This window comes from Arachis stenosperma, chromosome 10 (assembly GCF_014773155.1).
Source record: "Arachis stenosperma cultivar V10309 chromosome 10, arast.V10309.gnm1.PFL2, whole genome shotgun sequence".
NCBI lineage: Eukaryota > Viridiplantae > Streptophyta > Magnoliopsida > Fabales > Fabaceae > Arachis > Arachis stenosperma.
Window position 1 is genome coordinate 1,429,147 of NC_080386.1, and position 24,047 is coordinate 1,453,193.

The following is a 24,047-nucleotide window of genomic DNA, read 5'->3' on the forward strand; positions in this document are numbered from 1 at the left end:
TATTTTAGGGGGAACAAAGTGATTAATTATAAGTATAGTATATAGGTTGAAATGAGACATATAAAATATTAATTACTATATTATAGACTGAATACATATTTGTAACATATATGTGTTAAAAAAAAAAAACAAGAATTATTACTTATGGCTCTGGGCGTTCAAAAGATCATTTCTCCTATATACCTGTACTTTGTGACACTAAGTAATTTTTATCCCCTTTAACTTTAAAGTTCTAATTGATTTAAGTGTGAAATTTGCTACCATCTCCATTTTCATTATAATATATAGTTTGATAGCATATCAGAAAGTGACATTTTTTTTTCTTCTTTTATTTATTTACATTGTACTAATTAACCTTTTGTATTATTAAACATTTGATAAACCCCCCTTTCGAGTGACTCTTGCTTCCCTTTCCAGATGAAGCTTGGGTATCCGAATATGCGGGTACCCATTCCGTCCATTTTTGTTCGGGGTGAGTTTTTGAGAGGAACGGAACGGATCAGATTTAGGTAATATTCGTCTCTACCTGCCCCGCTATATATAATATATATAATTTTAATATATAATATGTATAATATATATAAAATAATTAGTAAATGATTAATAATATTGTATTATATTTAAATTTTTATTTTAATTTATGTTATGTATGTGATGATAGTTATATAAATTTTGAAATTTAATTTTATTTATTAAATTTTAATAATTATAGGAGCAGGGCGGATTAGGGTTCAACATTTTACTGTCCGCAAATAGAAGCGGGACGGATTTTATGCGGGTTATTGTACGGCGGAGCGGAATCGAATAGAGCAAAAACACACCTCATTGCCACCCCTAGATGAAGTTTTAGTAGTCATATTCTCCAAGCAAACATCCAATTTTAAAATAAACATATATAAATACTAAAATGGATATATTCCTCCGACTTCTCAACCCTTTTTCCATTCTCATAAACACAAAAATGGATATGCAAGCGGCAAAAGAATTCCTTGCTGAACTCAAGGTTCTAACACACGTCCATCACTTGAACTTGGTATGAATGAATTTTTGCTTCATTTTATTCAAATTGCAAGGATTCATAATTTTAGTGTATGTTTTCTTATATATGATATGCAGGTGCGCGCGTTTAATAGGATATTGTGTTGAAGGCTCCTTATTTTTGGTTTATGAATACATTGAGAATGGCAATCTAAGTCAACATTTACGGCTCAGGTAAAATTAATAAACAAGAACAATTCATTCATGAACTCATAGTTTTGGATATGCATTTCCAGAAAGTTAAATGCTGAGTTTACAACCTTTGTCACTGGTTGCAGATTTTGGTCTAACAAGATTGACTGAATATAGTAGCTCTTCATTACAAACAAGACTTGTTGGTACATTTGGCTATATGCCTCCAGAGTAAGATTCTTACTTACCATTTAATTTCCTTACCTATAGATTTTCCTGCTATGTTTCTTTCAATATGTTCAGTCTTTTGCTATGTGAATTTAGTTTGATGCACTATCAGTATAAAACAGTTTTACACGTATATCCAATTATATAAGTTTATGTCAACAAAAATAACTACTTTTTATATTGATCGTGTAAATGATTTGCAAAAATATTTACATTGTTAGTACATTAAAATTAATCTTTTAGCAAGTAGGCCACTCAGACAAAAGTTTATTGATGTTATCCATATATTTCTCAATATATACTATACATTGGTAGTATTAGTGGCTGCTTGATAATGGTGTTTGATTCACTTGGAGTTTCAAAATGTGTGTTAATAGTACAAAACATTTCTTAACTATATATATTGACCAAGTGAACTCCGCCTATGTTACACTTGCGGTACATAGCCGGTTCCAAGCCCGGATAAAGGAGGAGGGTTGTGTTAGGTCTTCGGCAACCAACATAAAAATATAGCCGAACCCCCATGACATGAATCAAAGACATTATTGCGCTAAAGTTAGGTCGTTGCCCGGAAGCAACGCGTCGTATAGCTCGAGTACGGTGTCAAAGCAAGAGCCGCTGCATCGGTGCCCGGATGTAGTGTTAAATGAGTAAGGGTTCTCGCGTTTTCGTGAACGGACGAGGGTAAATAAGCTAGTTCACAAAGTAAAAGGTAAAGGTCGAAGTGACAAAAGGTTGAGATTTGGGACATGGAATATAGGCACTCTAACAGGAAAGTCCATGGAGGTGGTGGACACCATGACAAGGAGGAAGATTAACATTATGTGCCTACAAGAAACAAAATGGGTTGGTGCAAAGGCTAGGGAGTTAGATACTTCTGGTTTCAAACTTTGGTATACAGGAAAGGTGAAGAATAGGAATGGGGTTGGAATAATTATGGATAAGCAGTGGAAGAAGGACGTAGTGAATGTCAAGAGGGTGGGAGATTGGATCATCTCTATCAAACTTGTGGTGGAGGGAGGTGCTTTCCATATGATTAGCGCCTATGCACCGCAAGTGGGTTCGGACGAACAACACAAGATAAGGTTTTGGGAGGATCTAGAGAGTTTGGTTCAAGGCATACCTTTGGGAGATAAGATTTTCTTAGGAGGAGATTTAAATGGCCATGTTGGGAGAGAAGTGACTGGATATGAGAGTATTCACGGAGGCCATGGTTTCGGGGTGATCAATGCCGAGGGTAAAACTATTTTGGATTTTGCTTCAACCTTTGATCTTCTCATCGCAAATACATGTTTTAAAAAGAGAGACGAACATCTTATAACCTATAAGAGTGGCATGACAAGCTCTCAAATCGACTTCTTCTTGTTGAGGAGAGTCGACCGAAAATTTTGCATTAACTGCAAAATTATTCCGGGAGAAAGTTTGACAACACAACATAGGGTGCTCGTCATGGATTTTCGCGTTGAGCAAAAGTTGAGGAAAAGACATTATACGAAGAACCCAAGGACGAGGTGGTGGCGGATGAAAGGTGAGGAACAAAGAAACTTCCTAAGACGGGTAGGAGAAGAGGCAAAGTGGGATGGGAATGGAAGCGCGGAAGAGATGTGGAGGGAGATGGCAGAAGTTATTAGAAGAATAGCAAAAGAAAGTTTTGGTGAATCTAAAGGAATAGGACCAAGAGACAAGGAGTCCTGGTGGTGGAATGTGAGTATACAAGAAAAGATAAAGATAAAAAGGGAATGCTTTAAAGAGTGGTCTTTATGCCGCAATGCAGATAATTGGGAAAAATATAAGGCGGCTAAGAAAGAGACAAAAGTGGCTGTAAGTGAAGCAAAAACAAGAGCATATTAGGGTCTCTACCAGTCTTTGGGCACGAAAGAAGGAGAAAAAGGTATATATAGAATCGCAAAGAGTCGGGAAAGAAGAACGAGAGATTTGGATCAGGTTAAGTGCATAAAGGATAAGGATGGAGAGGTGTTGGCTCAAGAGGAGAAGATTAATGAAAGGTGGAAGAGTTACTTCTACGAGTTATTTAATGAGGGACAGAAGACTCTTCCGAGCCTTGGTCGATTATGCACAAGGGAAGAAGATCAAAACTTTGACTACTATCGAAGGATTGGAGACTTCGAGGTAAAAGAGGCTTTAAAGCAGATGAAAAATGGCAGGACAGTAGGACCTGATATTATCCCAATTGAGGTTTGGAAAGGTCTTGGAGAAAAAGGCATCAACTGGTTAACCAAGCTTTTTAATGAGATTTTTAAGGTCAAAGAAGATGCCTGATGAGTGGAGAAAGAGCACCTTGGTACCTATCTACAAGAATAAGGGGGATATACAAAGTTGCGGAAACTATAGAGGGATTAAGCTTATGAGTCATACTATGAAGTTATGGGAAAAGGTGATAGAACGGAGGTTGAGAAAAGAGACACAAGTAACAGAGAATCAATTTGGATTTATGCCATGAAGATCTACCACTGAAGCGATATACCTATTAAGAAGGATGATGGAGAGGTATCGTAGTAGTAAAAGGGACCTACATATGGTGTTTATTGATTTGGAAAAAGCGTATGATAGGGTACCAAGGGAGGTCTTATGGAAGGTTTTAGAAAATAGGATAGTAAGGATTGCATATATTCGGACAATTAAAGACATGTATGATGGGGCCACAACTAGTGTGAAGACTCAAGGTGGTGTGACGGAAGAATTCCTTATTGGTATAAGATTACACCATGGATCATCCTTAAGCCCATACCTTTTCACATTAGTCCTGGAAGTACTCAAAGAGCACATCCAAGAGCCTGTGCCATGGTGCATGCTTTTTGCCGATGATATTGTCCTTATGGGAGAGTCAAGGGAAGACCTAAATAAGAAGTTGGAGTTATGGAGAGAAGCTTTAGAAGTGTATGGTCTGCGCATAAGCCGTAGCAAGACAGAATATATGGAATGTAAGTTCAGTCTGAGAAGGGAAAACCCCAATATAGAGGTGAAGATTGGAGAAAACATTCTAGAAAAAGTTAAAAGTTTTAAGTATCTTGGGTGCATCATACAGGATAATGGAGAGATTGAACAGGATGTAAATCATAGGATCCAAGCAGGTTGGTCAAAATGGCGGAGTGCATCTGGTTTTATATGCGACAAAAAAGTGCCTTTAAAACTTAAAGGTAAATTCTATCGCACCGCTATAAGACCGGCTATGCTGTATGGTACGGAGTGTTGGGCGGCTAAAGGGGAGCACGAACATAAGCTGAGTGTGGCAGAGATGAAGATGTTGAGATGGATGAGTGGTCATACGCGATTGGATAAAATAAGGAATGAAGATATAAGGGAGAGAGTTGGAGTAGCACCCATTGTGGAAAAGATGGTTGAATCGCGTCTCAGGTGGTTTGGACATGTGAGAAGAAGACCGATAGAACATCCAGTCAGGAGGGTGGATGAGATGGAAGATAGACAAAGGGCTAAAGGCAGAGGAAGACCTAAGAAGACCATTTATGAGGTGGTCAAACAAGATCTACATGTAAACGGTCTCTCTGTAGACATGATACATGACAGAGCACAATGGCGTCGTTTGATTCATGTAGCCGACCCCACATAGTGGGACAAGACTTTGTTGTTGTTGTTATTGTATATATTGACCAAGTGCATACTTTTTATGCAGATATGCACAGTATGGTGAAGTTTTCCCCGAAATAAATGTATATGCTTTTGGTGTTGTTCTCTATGAACTGATATCCGGAAAGGAAGCTATTATCAAGACAAATGAGATTGTGACCGAATCAAAAGGTGCTAGTTGCCTTGGTTTGTTTTTTCATTTTCCTTTTTTTTTTTTGGTCTAATCATTATTTATAACTCATCACACATCCCACTCAATATATTTTCACCTTTTTTGTGGGAAAAAATTGCAGTTTGAAAAAATTCTTAGTCAACCAGACTCAAAAGAAGATCTTTTAAAATATGTTGACCCTAGACTTGGGGACAACTACCCTATTGACTCTGTATTTAAGGTGATTATTACTTGAACTTGTTTAATGAGGTTACTCATAGTATTTATTATATACATGTTTGATATTTCTCTTCACCCTCAAGCTATATAGAATTCTCAATTTTCTTAACACTAGCAATCTAGCATTATTCATGACATGAATCTAATCTCCACTTGAATCTGTAAATAAAAACAATATTATATAATATATATAAATATATCTTTAGATTTTATATAATCTTTTATTTGTCTTTAAAGATGCATAACAATGAGGTTCTTATAATGTTCAATTCTTATGATTCTACATTTAATGTTTTACTGTTGTATATATTCACTTTTTATATACTTTTAAATTGCATACCACACATAATCTATTAGACTTAACATTTTTTTTAATTTAGAAATCAGACATAAAGAGAAATTACGCTCCGAAGTACGAAAACAAGACCCATAAAATAATTATTAAGTAAAAAATAATCTCCTTAAGAGCATTAAAATAGACATTATTTATTCAACTTAGCAAATTTTTAAACATGTTTGCATTTTGCGTCCAATTAAAACAGAAATAATGTCCTTTAGGTAGCGTTTGTTTCCAGGTACTGAGACAGAGACTGAGAGACTGAGACTCAGTATTGTGTTTGTTAGTTCAGAGACTGGTACTAAAATTTCTGTCTCTGTCTCTAAAATTTCAGTATTTCAGTACCTCCAAAAAGTAGGGACGCAGGGGACTGAAATTTTTAGAGATGGAGACTGAAACTTTAATAACATTTTATACCTAAAATACTTTCATTTCAATTAATTAATTCTAATTTTACCCTTTGTACAAATTAAATTAAAGTTTCATTCTTGTTTCAATTCCTGTCTCTCATTTTGCACCAAACTGAATACTGAGATTTGTTTCAATCCCTGTCTCTTAGTCTCTGTCTCTCAGTCTCAGTCTTTCTGTCTCTGTCTCTCCACCAAACGCTACCTTAATGATTGTAAACATATAAAATAATTTGCACATATATTTGATTAGATGTTAAAAGTAAATAACATGATTTTATCATTGTCTAGTATGATAAAAGAGTGTCAACTTATTATTCTATCAAAGTTGAAAGGCTACTGTAGTATCAGGAGCTCAATATCAAAGACGACAATAGTACAATTAGTACAATTAAAACCTCAATAACCAAATCGATAAGGACCATTATAAGATTTACTCATATAGGTAGAATTTTTAACTTAAACTATTTTTAATTATTTAAAGAAAATAGTCCTATTATTTTCTTACAATAAGTAAATAAATAAAGAGTCAAAGAACTACTATAGTATCAGAAACTTAATATCAGAGACTACAACAATATAATTAGTACAATTAAAATTTTAGTAACCAAATTGATACACATCGTGAATCTTAGTGTCCATTATAGAATTTAATCACATACGTAAGATTTTTACCTTAAAGTATTTTTAACTATTCAAGAATTAACTAATAAATGATCTTATTATTTTCTTACAAATAAATAAATAAAATAACCGTCTTTTAGAAAGAATGAAATTAAAAAATATATATACGAAATTGAAAATTTTAAAATTTTCTTAATCAAATGTATAAAAATATATTGTTACAAAACATTCTTGTTTACTAATTAGTTGACTCAATTTAATTCTGCTAATCCTATTTTTGACTTTATTTTGGGAAGAATTTTATCATATATCTTCTATAGAGTATAAAATTTTCATTCCATATTTAGTTATAATCACTCGTTCATCTTTTTTTATTATATCTTCTTATTCATCTTTGATAATTTTGTGATAATCAATCGATGTTCATGGTGTTATATCAAAATTTTTCTTATTTTAAAAGATCAAAAGGAATTGGATTATTGGATATTACACAAAAACTTAAATTTTCTTTTAAAATTTAGAATAGTATGTATCAATTGATACTTTTAAGTTTCAAGAAACACTTTTTATTCGCCTAGTCTTCATAACTGTATTATTTATATTAATCATCATGCAGCTTCATATTGTACTTTATCTTATAGTAATTGTGAGTTTTTCTTTTTTTGTCATTGTGCAATGAAAATGCATTCTGTTATTCCAAAATAAGAAGGAGGTGAAAAAGGAGGAGGAGTTGGTGGTAGTAGTGATGATGACGACGACGATAACAAAAGAGAAATATGAAGAGAAAAGGAGGAGAATAAGAAGAGATAAGAATAAGAAGAGATAGTAACAGTGGTGATGATGGTGGTGGTGACAACAATGATGATAACAAAAAAAAAATAATAAGGAAAAAAGAGGTGATGTATGAGAAGAAGTGCATGAACAAAAAATATATTATAGTAACTTGGTTGAATTTGATTAAATAAATGACTTGGATATAGAGTTTTTCGTTATTTTATAATAGTATAAATATTTTTGGTAATTTAGGGGACTAAAATATTAGTATGTGATTATTACGTATTAATTTGAAACAAATTTATGTATCTCTTTAAAGTATAAAATAAATAAAATTTTTACTACAAATTGATAGCATATTTAAAAAAAAAAGACTGTCTATATTAAACACAATAATAATATTGATAATTAATAGTTAATTAGTCTATTAGCTCAGTTGATTAGAGCGTTATGCTAATAATGCGAAGGTCGCAGGTTCAAAACCTGCATGGGTCATTCTAACTTTTTAATCCTGTCTTTCCAGTTTCCATTATTTATCAGGTTGTCTTCGAACCTGCATTGAAGTTTACTAAGATATTAAATATATTCCTTTTTACATAAGGAAAAAAAGCATGTCCACTCTATTAATCATGTCTTCCCATTATTTATCAGGTTGTCACTTCGGGAATCTATAATAATTTTCAAAGAACAATGACAAGGAAGAGAAACTTTGATCATTGCATGCTCTGCATCTTTAGTCAGTGTCATTCATATATCAAAAAAGAAAATAAACTTAAAAAAATTATATTAAAAAGTTTAAAAATAACATATTCATAAAGAATAGTCATAATATATAAACTGAGACAACAATTTAAATTTCTCTAAAACTAATTTAATCAAATACCAATATTAGAACTAAATTATTTAAATAATATTTAATATATTCTAATCCTTAGATACGTATAGATTAGAGTCATTCTCATAACAACCAACTGAAATAACATCATAAGATTGAATACTTAAAATCGGTACAAATTCAAACTATTTTCTTGTTAAAATTGTCAAATTAGAAGAGACTTTTATAAAATTATTTTTAATACAAAAAGCTTAAGAGAAAAAAATTTAAATATAGTACCCATCTTTGAATTGCATCTTTAAGGTTGGCACGAATTTTTCAAAATTGAACTTAGATTGAGGAAATTCGATCTCATTATATGCTACACTTCGAATATTTTTGGATAAACGTAGAAAACGTAGAGGGGATGTGACTTGAACTTGACCTACAAAGCTCCTTAGAAACAATTGTCCAATCAAAAAAGAATAACAGATTAGAAAAAAAAATGCTTTGATTCTTAGATTTAAACTCACTAACCACAAAGAAACACTATATATAGCCTTTAGTAGTACAAAAATAATTATAGAAATTAATTATTGCAATATCAATTTATCACTATGAACGTTAGTATCATATTTATAGCAATTAGAATTATAAATTTATGTTTCACTTTTTATATAATTATAATTAAGATATTTTTTAAATCAGTATAATTATGCATTATTCATTAAATGCTAATTGTAATATAATTCTAGTAAAGATATTTTTAAAAATAAATTTAGAAGAGAGAATAGTGCCTTTATTTTGAAAAGAAAATAAATTCATGAGAAATTGACACTTTACTTTCATTAGTTGGGGAAAAATCTAATTTTATTATATTAAGTAGATTATTTTATATAATTATAATAAATATATTTTTTAAATTGGTATAATCATGCATTATTCATTAAATGCTAATGGTAATATAATTATAATAAAGATATTTTTCTAAAAATAATTTTAGAAAAGAGAATAGTGCTTTTATTACATGAGAATAGTACTTTCTAGAAATAAAGATATTTTTCTAAATTAGTATAATCATGCATTATTCATTAAATGCTAATTGTAATATAATTATGATAAAGTTATTTTTCTAAAATAATTTTAGAAGAGAGAAGAGTGCTTTAATTACATGAAAATAGTACTTTCTAAAAATAAAGATATGTTCCTAAATTAGTATAATTATGTATTACTCATTAAATATTAATTATAATAAATATATTTTTTATAAAATAATTTAGAATAGAGAATAGAAAAGTTCATTTTGGAGAGAAAATTGAGTCATGAGAGATCGACACGTCACCTTAATTAGTTAGGGAAAAACTCAGTTTTAGTATATTAAGTAGAAGTAGATAGTAAATATGTCATGTAATGAAAAAATAACAAATTATATATATATATATATATATATATATTATTGCTATATAGAGAGTCAGTGCACAAAGATATGTTATCGTAATAAAATATCACACTATGAATAATTGTATTTGTCAAGTAAATTTATTTATACTCTATATCTATTATATTATTTTATGTAAAATTAAAATCTACTCTTCTAATTTAATATTATATATATATTTGCTTCTTACATTGTCTAAAATTAAATTGAAATTATGTCTAAAGGCTTAACATGGAAAACAGAATATAATTAATATCTAATACTTTAATAATTAAAAACCTAAAATAAGTTAATAGATAATAATAATTAATACCTAAAATATCATATATATATATATATATATATATATATATATATATTTGATATTGTCCAAAATTAAATTGAAATTATGTTCAAAGTCTTAATACTGTAATTGAGGTATAATTAATGCCTAACATTTTAATAAGTAAATACTTAAAATAAGTTAATTAAATAACAACAATTAATACCTAAATTATTGAAAAGGAATTTTTAATAAATGTGAGGAATAAAAATAAAAAAAATTAGTAAATAATATTAGTGTTTAAATAAAAGAGTTGATAAAGAATAATAATTATAAGTAAAAATAGTATTTTTATTTTAGAAAAAAAAACACATGAGAAATTGTTTAATAATCCGTGCCATGTACATGATAATAAATTGTTCAATAATTCGTATTATGCACGTGATAAGTTTGAAATTATAATTTTAAATTATTTTATTAAAATTAATTTAAATTGTAGTAATTGTGTTTATTTTTTCTTAATCTAGTGTTATGTATATCAACTCTAATATAGTTATTAATCGTTTTTATTAATCTACTTTTTTCTCTCTAAATTTATGATTTAAAATAACAATTATAAATATTAATAATTAAACAAATTATTATATTATAATTATTTACGTTTTATTCCCAAAATTGAAAACATACTATTTCTTTTTATTTAATGGTTTTTTATTTATACTACCAGTATATATTAATGGATTAGTCAATGATTTTTTTATTGGTAGGATATATTTATTTATTTTGTTTAAATAATTTTAAATTTTTTCTTATTTAAGTACACATATATTAAGTCACATATATTAATTATTTTTTTATATTCTATTATAAATTATTTTTTTAGCCTACAATAATTATACTAATTTTGTTATTCCATTAATACCATCATATGCGTAATAATATTCATAAATCATACTAATTTCCGTATTTATATATATATATCAATTGTTTATTTAATAATTTTTTTATTTTTAGAATATATTTATTGTTTTAAATAATTCTAAATACTTCTTTATGTAGTTTATATATATATATATATATATATATATATATATATATATATATATATATTAATTGTATGTAAATATATTTAAATTGTATATATTAATTAATTTTTTTTATCATAATTAATTTTTTTTTGAGTCTACAATCATTCAACAATTTTTGTATTCTTTATTATTAATGTCATCGTATGTGTAATTTTTATAAATTATAATAATTTCTTTATTTATTTATACATATATATTAATTTTGTTAAATAATTCTATATATATATATATATATATATATATTAATTGTACATATAAAATTTAAGTCACATATGCTAATTATTTTTTTGTTATGATTATTTTTTTATATATATGATTATTTTTTATTCTACAATCGAGTAATAATTTTTTTTTATATCCAAGCATATTCCACAATCCATTTTCATATGTATGATTAATAATTTTTTTAAATGGTGATATTTTAATTTTTTTTTTTACGTATTTTTATATATTAGCAAGAAAGTAAAATCACGTATTGTGAATCTTTTTCCTTTTTCACGCCTTAATCTTAATTAACTAATCTTGTGTCCAAAACAGATGTTAGTTAATCTTAATTGAACTTTTAATCATTCTAATTTATTGATGAATTATATTTCTCTTAATAATTTCATTACTAATCTGAAATACAAAAAAAAAGGTGATACATATATCAAAAAAGAAAATAAACTTAAAAAAAAATCATATTAAAAAGTTTAAAAATAACATATCCATAAAGAATAGTTATAATATATAAATTGAGACAACAATTTAAATTTCTCTAAAACTAATTTAATCAACTACCAATATTAGAACTAAATTATTTAAATAATATTTAATCTATTCTAATCCTTAGATACGTATAGATTAGAGTCATTCTCGTAACAACCAACCGAAATAACATCATAAGATCGAATACTTAGAATCGGTACAAATTCAGACTATTTTCTTGTTAAAATTGTCAAATTAAATTGATTTTTATTCTCTTCAATGGCATTGCATTAATGCACCAAAAGACCGGTAGTTTCTGAAAGAAATACAATATGTTATAAAATTATTTTTAATACAAAAAGCTTAACAGAAAAAAATTAAATATAGTACCAATCTTTGAATTGCATCTTCAAGGTTGGCACGAATTTTTTAAAATTGAACCTAAATTGAGAAAATTCGATCTCATTATATGCTCCGCTTCGAATATTTTTGGACAAACGTAGAAAATGTAGAGGGGATGTGACTTGAACTTGACCTACAAAACTCCTTAGAAACAATTGCCCAATCAAAAAAGAATAACAGATTAGAAAAAAAAATGCTTTGATTCGTAGATTTAGACTCACTAACCACAAAGATACACTATATATAGTATAAAAATAATTATAGAAATTAATTATTGCAATATCAATTTATCACTATTAATGTTAGTATCATATTTATAGCAATTAGAATTATAAATTTATGTTTAACTTTTTATATAATTATAATTAAGATATTTTTTAAATCGGTATAATTATGCATTATTCATTAAATGCTAATTGTAATATAATTATAATAAATATATTTTTTAAAATAAATTTAGAAGAGAGAATAGTGCTTTTATTTTGAAAAGAAAATAAATTCATGAGAAATTGATACCTTACTTTCATTAGTTGGGGGAAAATCTAATTTTAGTATATTAAGTAGATTATTTTATATAATTATAATAAATATATTTTTTTAAATTGGTATAATCATGCATTATTCATTAAATGCTAATTGTAATATAATTATAATAAAGATATTTTTTTAAAAATAATTTTAGAAGAGATAATAGTGCTTTTATTACATGAAAATAATACTTTCTAAAAATAAAGATATTTTCCTAAATTAGTCTAATCATGCATTATTCATTAAATACTAATTGTAATATAATTATAATAAATATATTTTTCTAAAAATAATTTTAGAAAAGAGATGAGTGCTTTAATTACATGAAAATAGTACTTTCTAAAAATAAAGATATGTTCCTAAATTAGTATAATTATGTATTATTCATTAAATATTAATTATAATATAATTATAATAAATATATTTTTTATAAAATAATTTAGAATAGAGAATATGAAAGTTCATTTTGGAGGGAAAACGGAGTCATAAGAGATCAATACGTCACCTTCATTAGTTGGGGGAAAACCCAATTTTAGTATATTAAGTAGATAGTATCTAAAGTCCAAAAGATAATATATCTAAAATCCAAAAGATAATTATCTAAAGAACAAAAGATAATATCTGGTTTTATTCTCATTTAATTCCAAATCAAAAGTAATTATGACTTATTCAATTTAGCATTTATAACAATAAATAAGATCACCATTATATAAGTTATTTAATTTGAAATAGCATAATTCATTATTATAATTAATATATGTATTGTCCACAAACAAATTAGGAAATTAAAATAATTTTCTAACAATCTCCCACTTGAGCTATACATATATTCTTTCTTGACATAATCACATCTTATAAACTTTATGCGCGCATCTAAATGCTATTTCCCTTATTACTTTAATAATCTGATCCGTCTCATACATTAGATATGGAACTACCGCAGCTTTTATCACATTAATGTCATGACTGAACCACGACAATCACCATCCTAATATACTTGACGACATAGATTAAATTTGGATGAATAATATGAAAATTACATACCAAGTGATCTCATACATGTCTATTTCCACCTGGTCCAACTTTAAAAATTTATTGAGATCAAACACAAAACAAATATTACAAAATGAACATTTCACATAACATGAAATAAACACCAACTTAATTCTGCATAAAATAATTCAATATCTTTCATAGGACATATAGTATAAAATAAACTCCCACTAAACTAAGGCATCACAAACATTGACACCCATCCGACCAGTGTGCTCATGAAAGACTTTAGGGGTCAATCCCTTAGTAATGGGTCTGCTAGCATATACTCTGTTCCTATATGTTCTATAGAAATCTATTTTTCTTAACCTTTCTCCTTGACAACTAAGAAATTGATGTCTATATGCTTCGATTTTGTCAAGCTCTTCTTATTGTTGTTGGAATATATAGCATTGTTGACTTATTGTCACAAAATATCTTTAATGGCCTTTCAATGTCATCTATTATACGAAGCTCAGTGATAAAGTTTCGCAACCATATGCCATGAAATCGGAATCAGAGTACCCAATGATCTCCAAATTTTTTCTGATCTCCAATAAGTAAGCATGTAATCCTTTGTTCTCTTTAGATAACGCATTACGCGTTTAACAGCTATTCAATGATCTATGCCCAGATTGCTCAAGTATCTACTCAACACTCCTACTGTAAATGATATACCGGGATGTGTGCAGACTTGAGTATACATTAAATTTCCTAGTGCTGATGCATAAGGTTTATCATGCATTGTTGTCTTCTCAAGATCATTTTGGGACATTGCTTTAGACTGAACTTGTCTCCTTTAGTTATGAGTGTGTCTATTGGTCTACAACTTTCCATGACATATCTACTTAAAATCTTTTTTATATAGTTTTTTTTTGTGATAATCCAAGAATACCTTGAGAGCGATCTCTTAGTATCTCGATTCCTAATACAAGTCCTTACAAGTCACTGATATTTTTTACGTGAGCACGTTCTTCTTCTCCTTTTCCTTCGTTATCATCGTCACTAACACCTCCTCCTCCTCTTCCTCCTCTTCCTCCTCTTCCTCCTTCTTTTTTTATTGGAATTTCTTCTCCTCTTTCCTTTTCCCCATTCTCCTCCATCAGTTATCTCGTTGTTAAAGATGATGAATAAGTCAAGTTCAAATTGTCAATTGAATCAAAACGAAATTGATTATTATTTTGAATCCAATCAAGTGGTAGTTGAGGTGTGGTTCAATTCTAGTCAATTTTTTCGTTAGTAGTTTATGATTCTATATGTGAATAATATTTCATCCTTGATGGTTTGAATTGAGTGTAATGTAAATGTTCTGCATTAGAGAAAATATTTTTCTGTACTTGTAGCTAATTTGGGTAAAATACGAAAATATTTGGGTGTAACATAAAGATATTTGGGTGTATTTTTTAATAATTTTCGGTGTATGTATGCTGATAAGTTCTGTATAATTCAAAACTCTTCTTCTCTCCCCTCCTCATCTTCTGCTGCTGCTTCTTCTTTTTCATCATCATCATCATCATGATTATTGTTTTGAATCCAATCAAGTAGTTGAGGTGTGGTTCAATTCTAATTAATATTTTCGTTAGAAGTTTATGATTCTATAGGTGAATAATATTTCATCCTTGATGGTTTGAATTGAGTGTAATGTAAAAGTTCTGCATTAGAGAAAATATTTTTCTGTATTTGCAGCAAATTTGGGTGTAACACGAAGATATTTGAGTGTATTTTTTAAGAATTTTCAGTGTATGTATGCTGATAAGTTCTGCATAATTTAAAAGTCTTCTTCTTCCTCTTCTTCTTCTTCATCTTTTTATTTCATATTCTCATAATTCTTTTTGGGAGAAAAAAAATCAAACAAAGAAGAAAAAAATAAATAATGTTGCAAAATCAATAAAAAGAGAAGGAGAAAAAATTTGTAGCAACAACGAGGAAGATGAAACACGCGAAGAAAAAGGAAGAAAAATTCAAACAAGAAGGAAAAGAAGAAGGAAGAGCATAAAGAGGCCAGGAGAAACGCGCGCATTATATAAATGACTTATATGACTTGTATGCCAAAAAAACTTGTATATGTAGTAGTACTCTAAAATCAAATTATTACTCATCATGTACAATAAAAGACCAAATTATTGTCATCCTGCATAAAAAATGTTTTTAATATATTACCTCTTATTACCTCTTATTATTAATTATAAAATATTAGGTACGTATTTATTATTTTAATTGTCCTATCATTTGTTTCTCACCTATAAATAGATTGTATGTTGTATCATGTTTTTCACCATAAACACACAGCTTTCTCAAATTTGGTCGTAATAGTAATATGGCTAAATTAGGTGCCACAATGCAGTCACTTTGTTGTTTCATAATGTTATTGATGTTGGTGGGGGAAGGAGTCTCAGCAAGTCGACAAAAATTATTTACTTCTATGGAGCAAGAAAATAAGGGAATGGGTAATAATAAAGATGCATTCGTTGTTCTAAATAAGGGACCAATCCCACCACCATCAGGACCAGGCCATCGCCATAATCCAGAGCCACCGCCCTCTCTAATTAAGGGACCAATCCCACCACCATCCGGACCAGGCCATCGCCATGATCCCCTGCCACCGCCCACACTTGGCAAGCCATTTTAATAATACAATCCCTTCATGCATCAAATCAAAGCAAAGCTATAGCTAATAAATAATGGGCATGCATCGTATATTCTATATATGACGACTTATTAATGATTATTTATATAAATATTTCGGTTTACTTATGCGTCTACTTTTACAGGGGACTCTATCTAATTTATTTATATTCCTCCTTTCTATATGCATGCAATAATATATATTATATAGAAGTATAGAACAGATACACGATTAAACGATCGAACATTCTTTTTCTGTCGTTATAAGAGATGATACACAAAATTCTAAAAAATTAAGTCATTTTTAGGTGTTTATAAGATAAATTTATTCTCTCTAATCAATTTATTTATTGATTGGATTGTATTGAATTCTTCATCCTTAAAATCATCCATATAAAATTATTAAAAAAGTTAAAAGCGAAAGCGTACTTAAATTTGTGAACATAATTAAAATATTTTATTCTTTAATTTGTTTTAATCATAGCTTTTTTTTAATAGAGTTGAATAGCAACTTTTCTGATAACCAAAAAAAAAAATTGTAATGCAATTTTAATATATTGGAGACGAACCAAAATTCTGAATTACTAATTATATTTAGATGTAACAATACTCAGATAAAATAGTATTTTTAATTTTATTTTTATTTAAATTCAAATAAAAATAATAATGACTTATTTAATTCAATATTTATGACTATTAAATCGCTTGTTCTTATTTTATCTACATTTGTTCTTATCTTATTTTATTTTTATTTATACTAAACTTATTTTAAATTTTAAAATAAGCTAAAATAACAAGAATCTCTTATTTTAAATTTTAAAATAAGTTAAAACAACAAAAAAAATTTAGATAATTCTATTAAAAAAATAAGTATAACAAATTTAGAAAAAAATGATAATTTAATAATGATAATAAATTATAAATAAGTTTATTGTTATATAAATAATTTAATATAAAATAATTTAATTAGCAATTATAATTAATATATGTATTGTTCATAAATAAATTAAAAAATTAATAATTTTTTAATATTTATACCGTAGATAAATGATTTTGTTATAAATATTAAATAATTATATTCAATTAATATACCAATACGTGAATCAATAATTTGCAGAGAGAATATTTAAATTTTTTTTTCTAAAAAAATTGAAGTACTTAACATGATGGAAGAGAGAACGAGTAAATACCCATAGTCGTTTCTGAGATTCGCGTAAATACTCAATGTAATCCTTAAGATCCCGATTTTCCTATTTTAGTCCTCTAAATAGAGCTTCGAACACTCAAAGTGGTCCTTGGACATATTTCTAGTGATGAGTCATCACCGAAGTGCTGACGTGGCCTCTGTTTACTACGCTGGAGTGGTCCAACGGCTATCTGAGCTGGCCAATTTCTAATTTGTACCCACGTTGGTCTCTCCCTTTATATCTAACCCTAAATTCCCAAATTTTCGTATGCATGAATGCTGCAAAGCTCACCAATTTTTCGATATTGCTGATTTCAAGAAATCTGAGGCTACGGTGTGGATACCCTGTATTAGACAAATCAATCTCTGGGCAAGCCACTAATGAGAGTTATTCAAGTTGAGGTGCTGTCATCCATAACGTTGCCACAGATTTCAAACTCCCACAATTGTTGATATATAAAAAACGGAGACATAAAAGAGAGCGTGACACCACAATAAACTCTATGTTTCTCCAGTTGTTGATTTGAAGACGCACGAGATTCGGAAAGGAATCCAACAAGGAGTAGGATGCAAGTGAATCATAGATGCTACATATGTATAGTTCCTGAAGTGAGTGGTATTGGCCATCCATTTGGATTTCTAATTCTCTACAACCCTTGATCCTCATCTGTTGTAGTGATGGGGAAATAGCACTCATTGAAAATGATATCTGGGAGGAACAATTTGAGATGCTTAAAGAAGTGAGGCAACTCAGTTGCGTGTTCATAATGGCCTCCACCACAGATCCCACTAGATACTTTTCTGAAATTGAAAGATTGGTAATCTCAGGAGCCTTTGGAACACAACAACTCAGCTCATCGCACTCCTCAATCTTAAGTGATTGTAAAGATGTAAGTTGATTTGACGAATCTCCTCTCAACATCGGACACTTCCTTATGGTAAGCTCCCTAGGTCGAGGAAATGCATTGAACTCTAACGAACGCCGCTCCTTCCAGCACCACATTGAGTGAAATCGAAGGAGTTTTAAGTATTGAAAATGGTGGTGTCTCCAAACAAGATTCACCGTTCTAGTAAAAGTAAAACTCAATACCCACAATTGCCAGACTTGCAAAATATAAAATTGATAAGTGTTTCAAAGAGGAAAATTGTTCAAGTGAAGGAAGCATACAGCAACTCCTGCAACGATCCAATGATATTTTGATGATGTTGTGGTAGGAAGAATGTCCCACTCAATCTAAAAATCTTGTACCCCTGTAACCCTCGATCTGTAACTGTTTCAAATTAGCGTGCTCTTTCCATCTGGGAATCAACTATATCCTCGTCTACTTCATCAAACGACCAACCCAACATCATATAATCAATGTCATCCTTATCAGATATTCTTGCCATCAAAACTTCACTGCCGTTCACCACATTCTCCAATTTGGCAATGGAAATTGATTGCTATAGAATGAGGAGAGTGCGATGAACAAGAAGAAGAGATAAAGTTTAAAAAAATTTGGGGATTTAGGGTTAGATATAAAGGAAGGGACCAACGTGGGTACAAATTGAAAATTGGCCAGCTTAGATAGCCGTTGGACCCCTCCAGCATGGCAGACAGAGGCCACGTCAGCGCTTTGGTGATGACTCATCACCAGAAATATGTCCAGGGACCACTTTGAGTGCTCGAAACTCTATCTAGAGGACTAAAATAGAAAAATCGGGATCTTGAGGATTACATTGAGTATTTACGCGAATCTCAGGGACGACTATGAGTATTTACTCAAGAGAGAACTGTAAACCATGCGAGTTTGCTGCTTTATTTTTTCTCTCTTTTTTTATTCATTTCAAACGACAATACTTTTAGTAGTTTTTTTCTATCATCAATCAATGAATTATCATTTGGAAAGAAAGGTTTTAAGTATACTAATTCACTGGTATTTTAGTAATTTTAAATTATTAATCTTTGTTATATGCTATACATATTTTTATAATTAAGATTAATGATTAAAAATTATTGAAACACGAATGTATAAATATACTTAAAAATTTTTTTATAGTTTATATGATATGCTCACAATTCAAAAACAAATAAATAAATAAATAAATAACAAAACATCATATTTTAACGTACCACTTCAGTAATTATTTATCTTGATCCCATGAGTATTTTATTATTTATTTTATCGGTCTTAGTATATATTTAAGTTTTTTTTACAATCAAATTGGATTAAATTTAACAAAAATTAATTTTATTAGTGAAAGTGTATAAACACGTTTCAACTTCCAGTGGCATCGTGCGCTTTCTCTTTTTCGCATTCTCTTTTTCTTTGCGTTCTTTCTTTTTCTCTGCATGTAGTTGCTACATTTTTTTTTCTTTTAATTTTTCTGGTGATTTTTTGCAACATTATATATGTTATCTTTTTCTTTATTTGATTTTTTTCTTTCTTTTTTTTTTGTTTTTTTCTTATTAAAAAGGTAAAACAAAAAAAATTATGAGAATATAAGACAAGAAAAGAAAAAGATGATGATAACGAAGAAGAAGAGAATGATGAGTTTTGAATTATGAAAAATTTATTAAAAAATAACACCAAAATATCTTAACAGTAACACTGATACTTCTTAATTTTGATACCGAAATTTAACTAGAAAAACACAGCTTCTTTAATGCTGCATTTTTTGTGCTTATGATGATGATGCTGATGATGATAGTGATGATGATGAGGAGGAGGAGGAGAAGGAGTAGTAATAGTAGTTTTGAATTGTTAAGATCACAACATAGCACCGAAATTATTTGAATGAACATGTTTATATTATATTGCAATTTTATTTAGTTGAATGAATGTAACTTCATATTTATTGGATTGAATTCTTACCAAAAATAAAAAACACCAAAATTTCTTAATTTTGACATTGAAATGTTGCTACAAAAACAAAAAAAAAAACTTTTTAATTTTGACACTAAAATTTTACTACAAACACAAAAATGTCTTCTTATGGTTCAATGAGAGCTTCTTTTCTTCTCCTACTTACTAACTAAAGACAATGAGAATGAATATTTTAATTTAATGTTCTAATCTTGCTAACTAATAATGATAATCAAGATAACAAGAAATAAGAGGAGGAGGAAGAGGAAGAGGAATTGTTGTTTTGAATTGTTATTCTTATTTTTTTATATGAGTATTGCTTTCATATTAGACTTGAATGAATATGTATTACAATCTTATATAATTAAATGAATGTAAAAAGTAAATTGCATACTAAAAGATTATAAGATAAGACCGAAATCACTTAAATGAATATGTTTATACTATGTTAAAAACTTATTTAGTTGAATGAATATAAGTTCACACTTATTGGTTTAAATTCTTGTCAGAAAAAAATACCGAAATATCTTAATTTTGATACTGAAGTATTGCTACACAAATACAGAAATATCTTTTTTAATTTGCATTTTTTACTTCTTATTCTTTTTTTTTTTTTCTGTTGCTCTTACTTCTTTTAAAAGCATTATTTCTCAATTAGACTTGAATGCATACTTATTATATTGAAATCTTATATGTGCAAAATTTTGAAAGAGAATGAAGGAGGAAAAGAAATACGGTAACTTATGTATAAAAAGAAAACGACATTGATGACGATAATGATGATGATAATGGAGGAGGAGAAAAAGAAAGAAGGAGAATAAATTCAAATGAAAATGAAAGGAGGAGGAAGAGGAGCAGGCACGGACCCATGCATAGTAGTGAGGGGGCACTTGCCCCACTCTCATTTCATATTTTTCAACAAAAAAAATTTATATATATATATATATAATATGTTCCCATTTTAAATTTTAAATGACCCCACTACAAATAAACAAAGTCCAATTGTTAAAAGCTCCAAACTCATTTTATCTTTCTATCATTTTGACTATTAGTTAACCTAATTAAATTTAGTCTTTTTCTATTCTTAAATCTCAGCCGCCACTCATTTATTCTTTTAAACCCTCTTCTTAGTTTCATATTTGCAACCTTGTTTTCTATTCCTTATCTAGTGATCATTTTCTCTTCATCAAAAGGTAAATTTTAAATTCTTTATTTTGTTTTATATAGCTCTCTATGACTCTATTTATTTTTCAATTTCATTGTTTCTCTTTTTGATATCTTCAATTGCAAATTTTAATTCAAATAATTATAGTTTAGGTATTAATCTATTTTTTTATTCTCTTCATGAATTTATATATTTTATTTTATTCTCAATTTAGTGATCCTTATTATTTATTTGTTTATCTTTCGTTCTATTCTATTATATGTAATTATGTTGCATATAAATTTTTAAAGTGAATTGATCAATATACTAATTTTAAATATATATTTTTATTTTTAGAAATAATAAGGAAAAATATTTCAAAAGAAAGCTACCACTAAAATCTGAAGTCATTCCATTAGTCTTTTCTAATAAAAAGAAGTTCTTAGAATTGAAGCGAAAAAAGTTAGCGGCTAATGTAATTTTTGGTTTTTTTTATTCGAATAATTAATGTGTATTTTTATATTTTTAAATTTAAATTAATATATCTTTTGATAATAATGTGTATCACTTTTGTCCCTCCAACATAAATTTTCTGAGTCCGTCACTGAAGAGGAGGAGTTGGTGGTGGTGGTGACGATGACGATAACAAAAGAGAAATATGACAAGAAAGGAGGAGAATAGGAAGAGACAGTAGCAGCAGCAATGACAATAACGATAATAATGATGATAATAATGATAGAAGAGGAGGAAAATAAATTCAAATGAAAAAATGAAGGAGGAAGAAGAAGAGGAGGTGGTGGTGGTGGGTGACAACGGTAACAATAACAAAAAAGAATGATAAGAAAAAAAAGGAGAATAAAAAAAGACAATAACAACAATGATGTATGAAAAAAAGCGCGTGAACAAAAAATATATTATAATAATTTGATTGGGTTTGATTAGATAAATAACTTGAATGCAGAATTTTTCGTTATTTTATTTTTTAGAATTGATGACTATGTGGCTAATTATAAAAGATATTAAATTTAAATTATAAAAAATATAATAGTATAAATATTTTTGGTAATTTAGGGGGCTAAAATATTAGTATATCATTATTACGTATTAATTTGAAACAAATTTATGTATACCTTTAAAGTATAAAATAAATATTTTTTTACTCCAAATTGATAACATGATTTTTAAAAAAATCTGTCTACATTAAATAGAATAATAATATTGATAATTATAGAGTAGTTGGCCTATTAGCTCAGTTGGTTAGAGCGTCGTGCTAATAACGCGAAGGTCGCAGGTTCGAAACCTGCATGGGCCATTTTAATGACACCTTTTAATAAGGAAAAAAAGCATGTCGACTCTATTAATCATGTCTTCCCATGTGTTTATTTATCAGGTTGTCACTTGCGGAATCTACTTTGATTTGGTTACAATGAGGAGAAAAGCCATAGGGAGATTTTTGCATAGGTGAATCGAACTAAGTTGCCTGCTAATTTGGATAATATCATAATAATTTTCAAAGAACAATGACAAGGAAGAGAAACTTTGATAATTGCATGTTGTGCATCTTTAGTCAGTGTCATTCATTGAAGCTATGGCAGCACATTGAAGAAAATGCTAAAATGGGTGTTCTCTGCTTTCCATGATAAGTAGCCCACAGAGTCAGAGAGATATTTACTAGGGGTTTGGTTACCTAGTTGAGAAATCACCAAAATAAAACTCACATGTAGGACTGTTTCTCAGTTATTTACTATGTCATCGTAAAACTGTTTTGTTTTGTTAGGTAGATAATGACTTTTCTAAACAATGTGAACAATAGGTTTTAAAATTGACCAAATCCTCAAATTATCTCCTAACCTATAACTTTAAGATAACCATCCAATTAAAAATAATCAACATAATTATCTGCATACCTATTGAATTGAACATCTGACATATCCATTGTTCACTCTTCATATTGTTTAATATTCTCGTTGTTTTCCGATACTTCTCCATTATGAAGATATATAATTAAATAAATTCAAGGTTTCAATGGAGTTTTAAATACATTATGATTACAAAGTACAAACCTTCTTTGTCTCTATACTCTGTCCATGTGCATGCCATCATTTGTTTGGAGAGAGTAGGATCAATTATTTCTCATAAGGGGCAATGTTTTCCAAACTAACAGTCAACTTCTTATTGCAAGCCACTTTATTATAAACAACTTGAATCTCTATCTACCTCTTTTATAACCCAAATAGAAACTGCAAGCTAACAGATTGTCACATGGAGTTGAGCTTTACTAGAAGGTAAGCATTCAGCAAAGATGTTATTTGACTATGGTAATAATGGTAATTCGGAAAGAATTATGAATTGTTAGATACACTTTACCTGTTCTAGGAAAGGTTTTACGCATACGCCTTCTTGTTAATTAATTAGCTACAATATTCCTATGTTCAAACATAGAAAAGTTGTTGTGGTT

The 24,047-nt window shown here is 28.7% G+C and overlaps 1 non-coding gene across 1 annotated transcript; it reads left to right on the top strand.

The window, feature by feature from the left end:
• Positions 1-22,827: 22,827 nt before the first annotated feature.
• On the top strand, positions 22,828-22,901 carry TRNAI-AAU (transfer RNA isoleucine (anticodon AAU)). Its single transcript has one exon. It is a non-coding gene; the product is annotated as a tRNA-Ile (tRNA).
• The last annotated feature ends 1,146 nt before the right edge of the window (positions 22,902-24,047 follow it).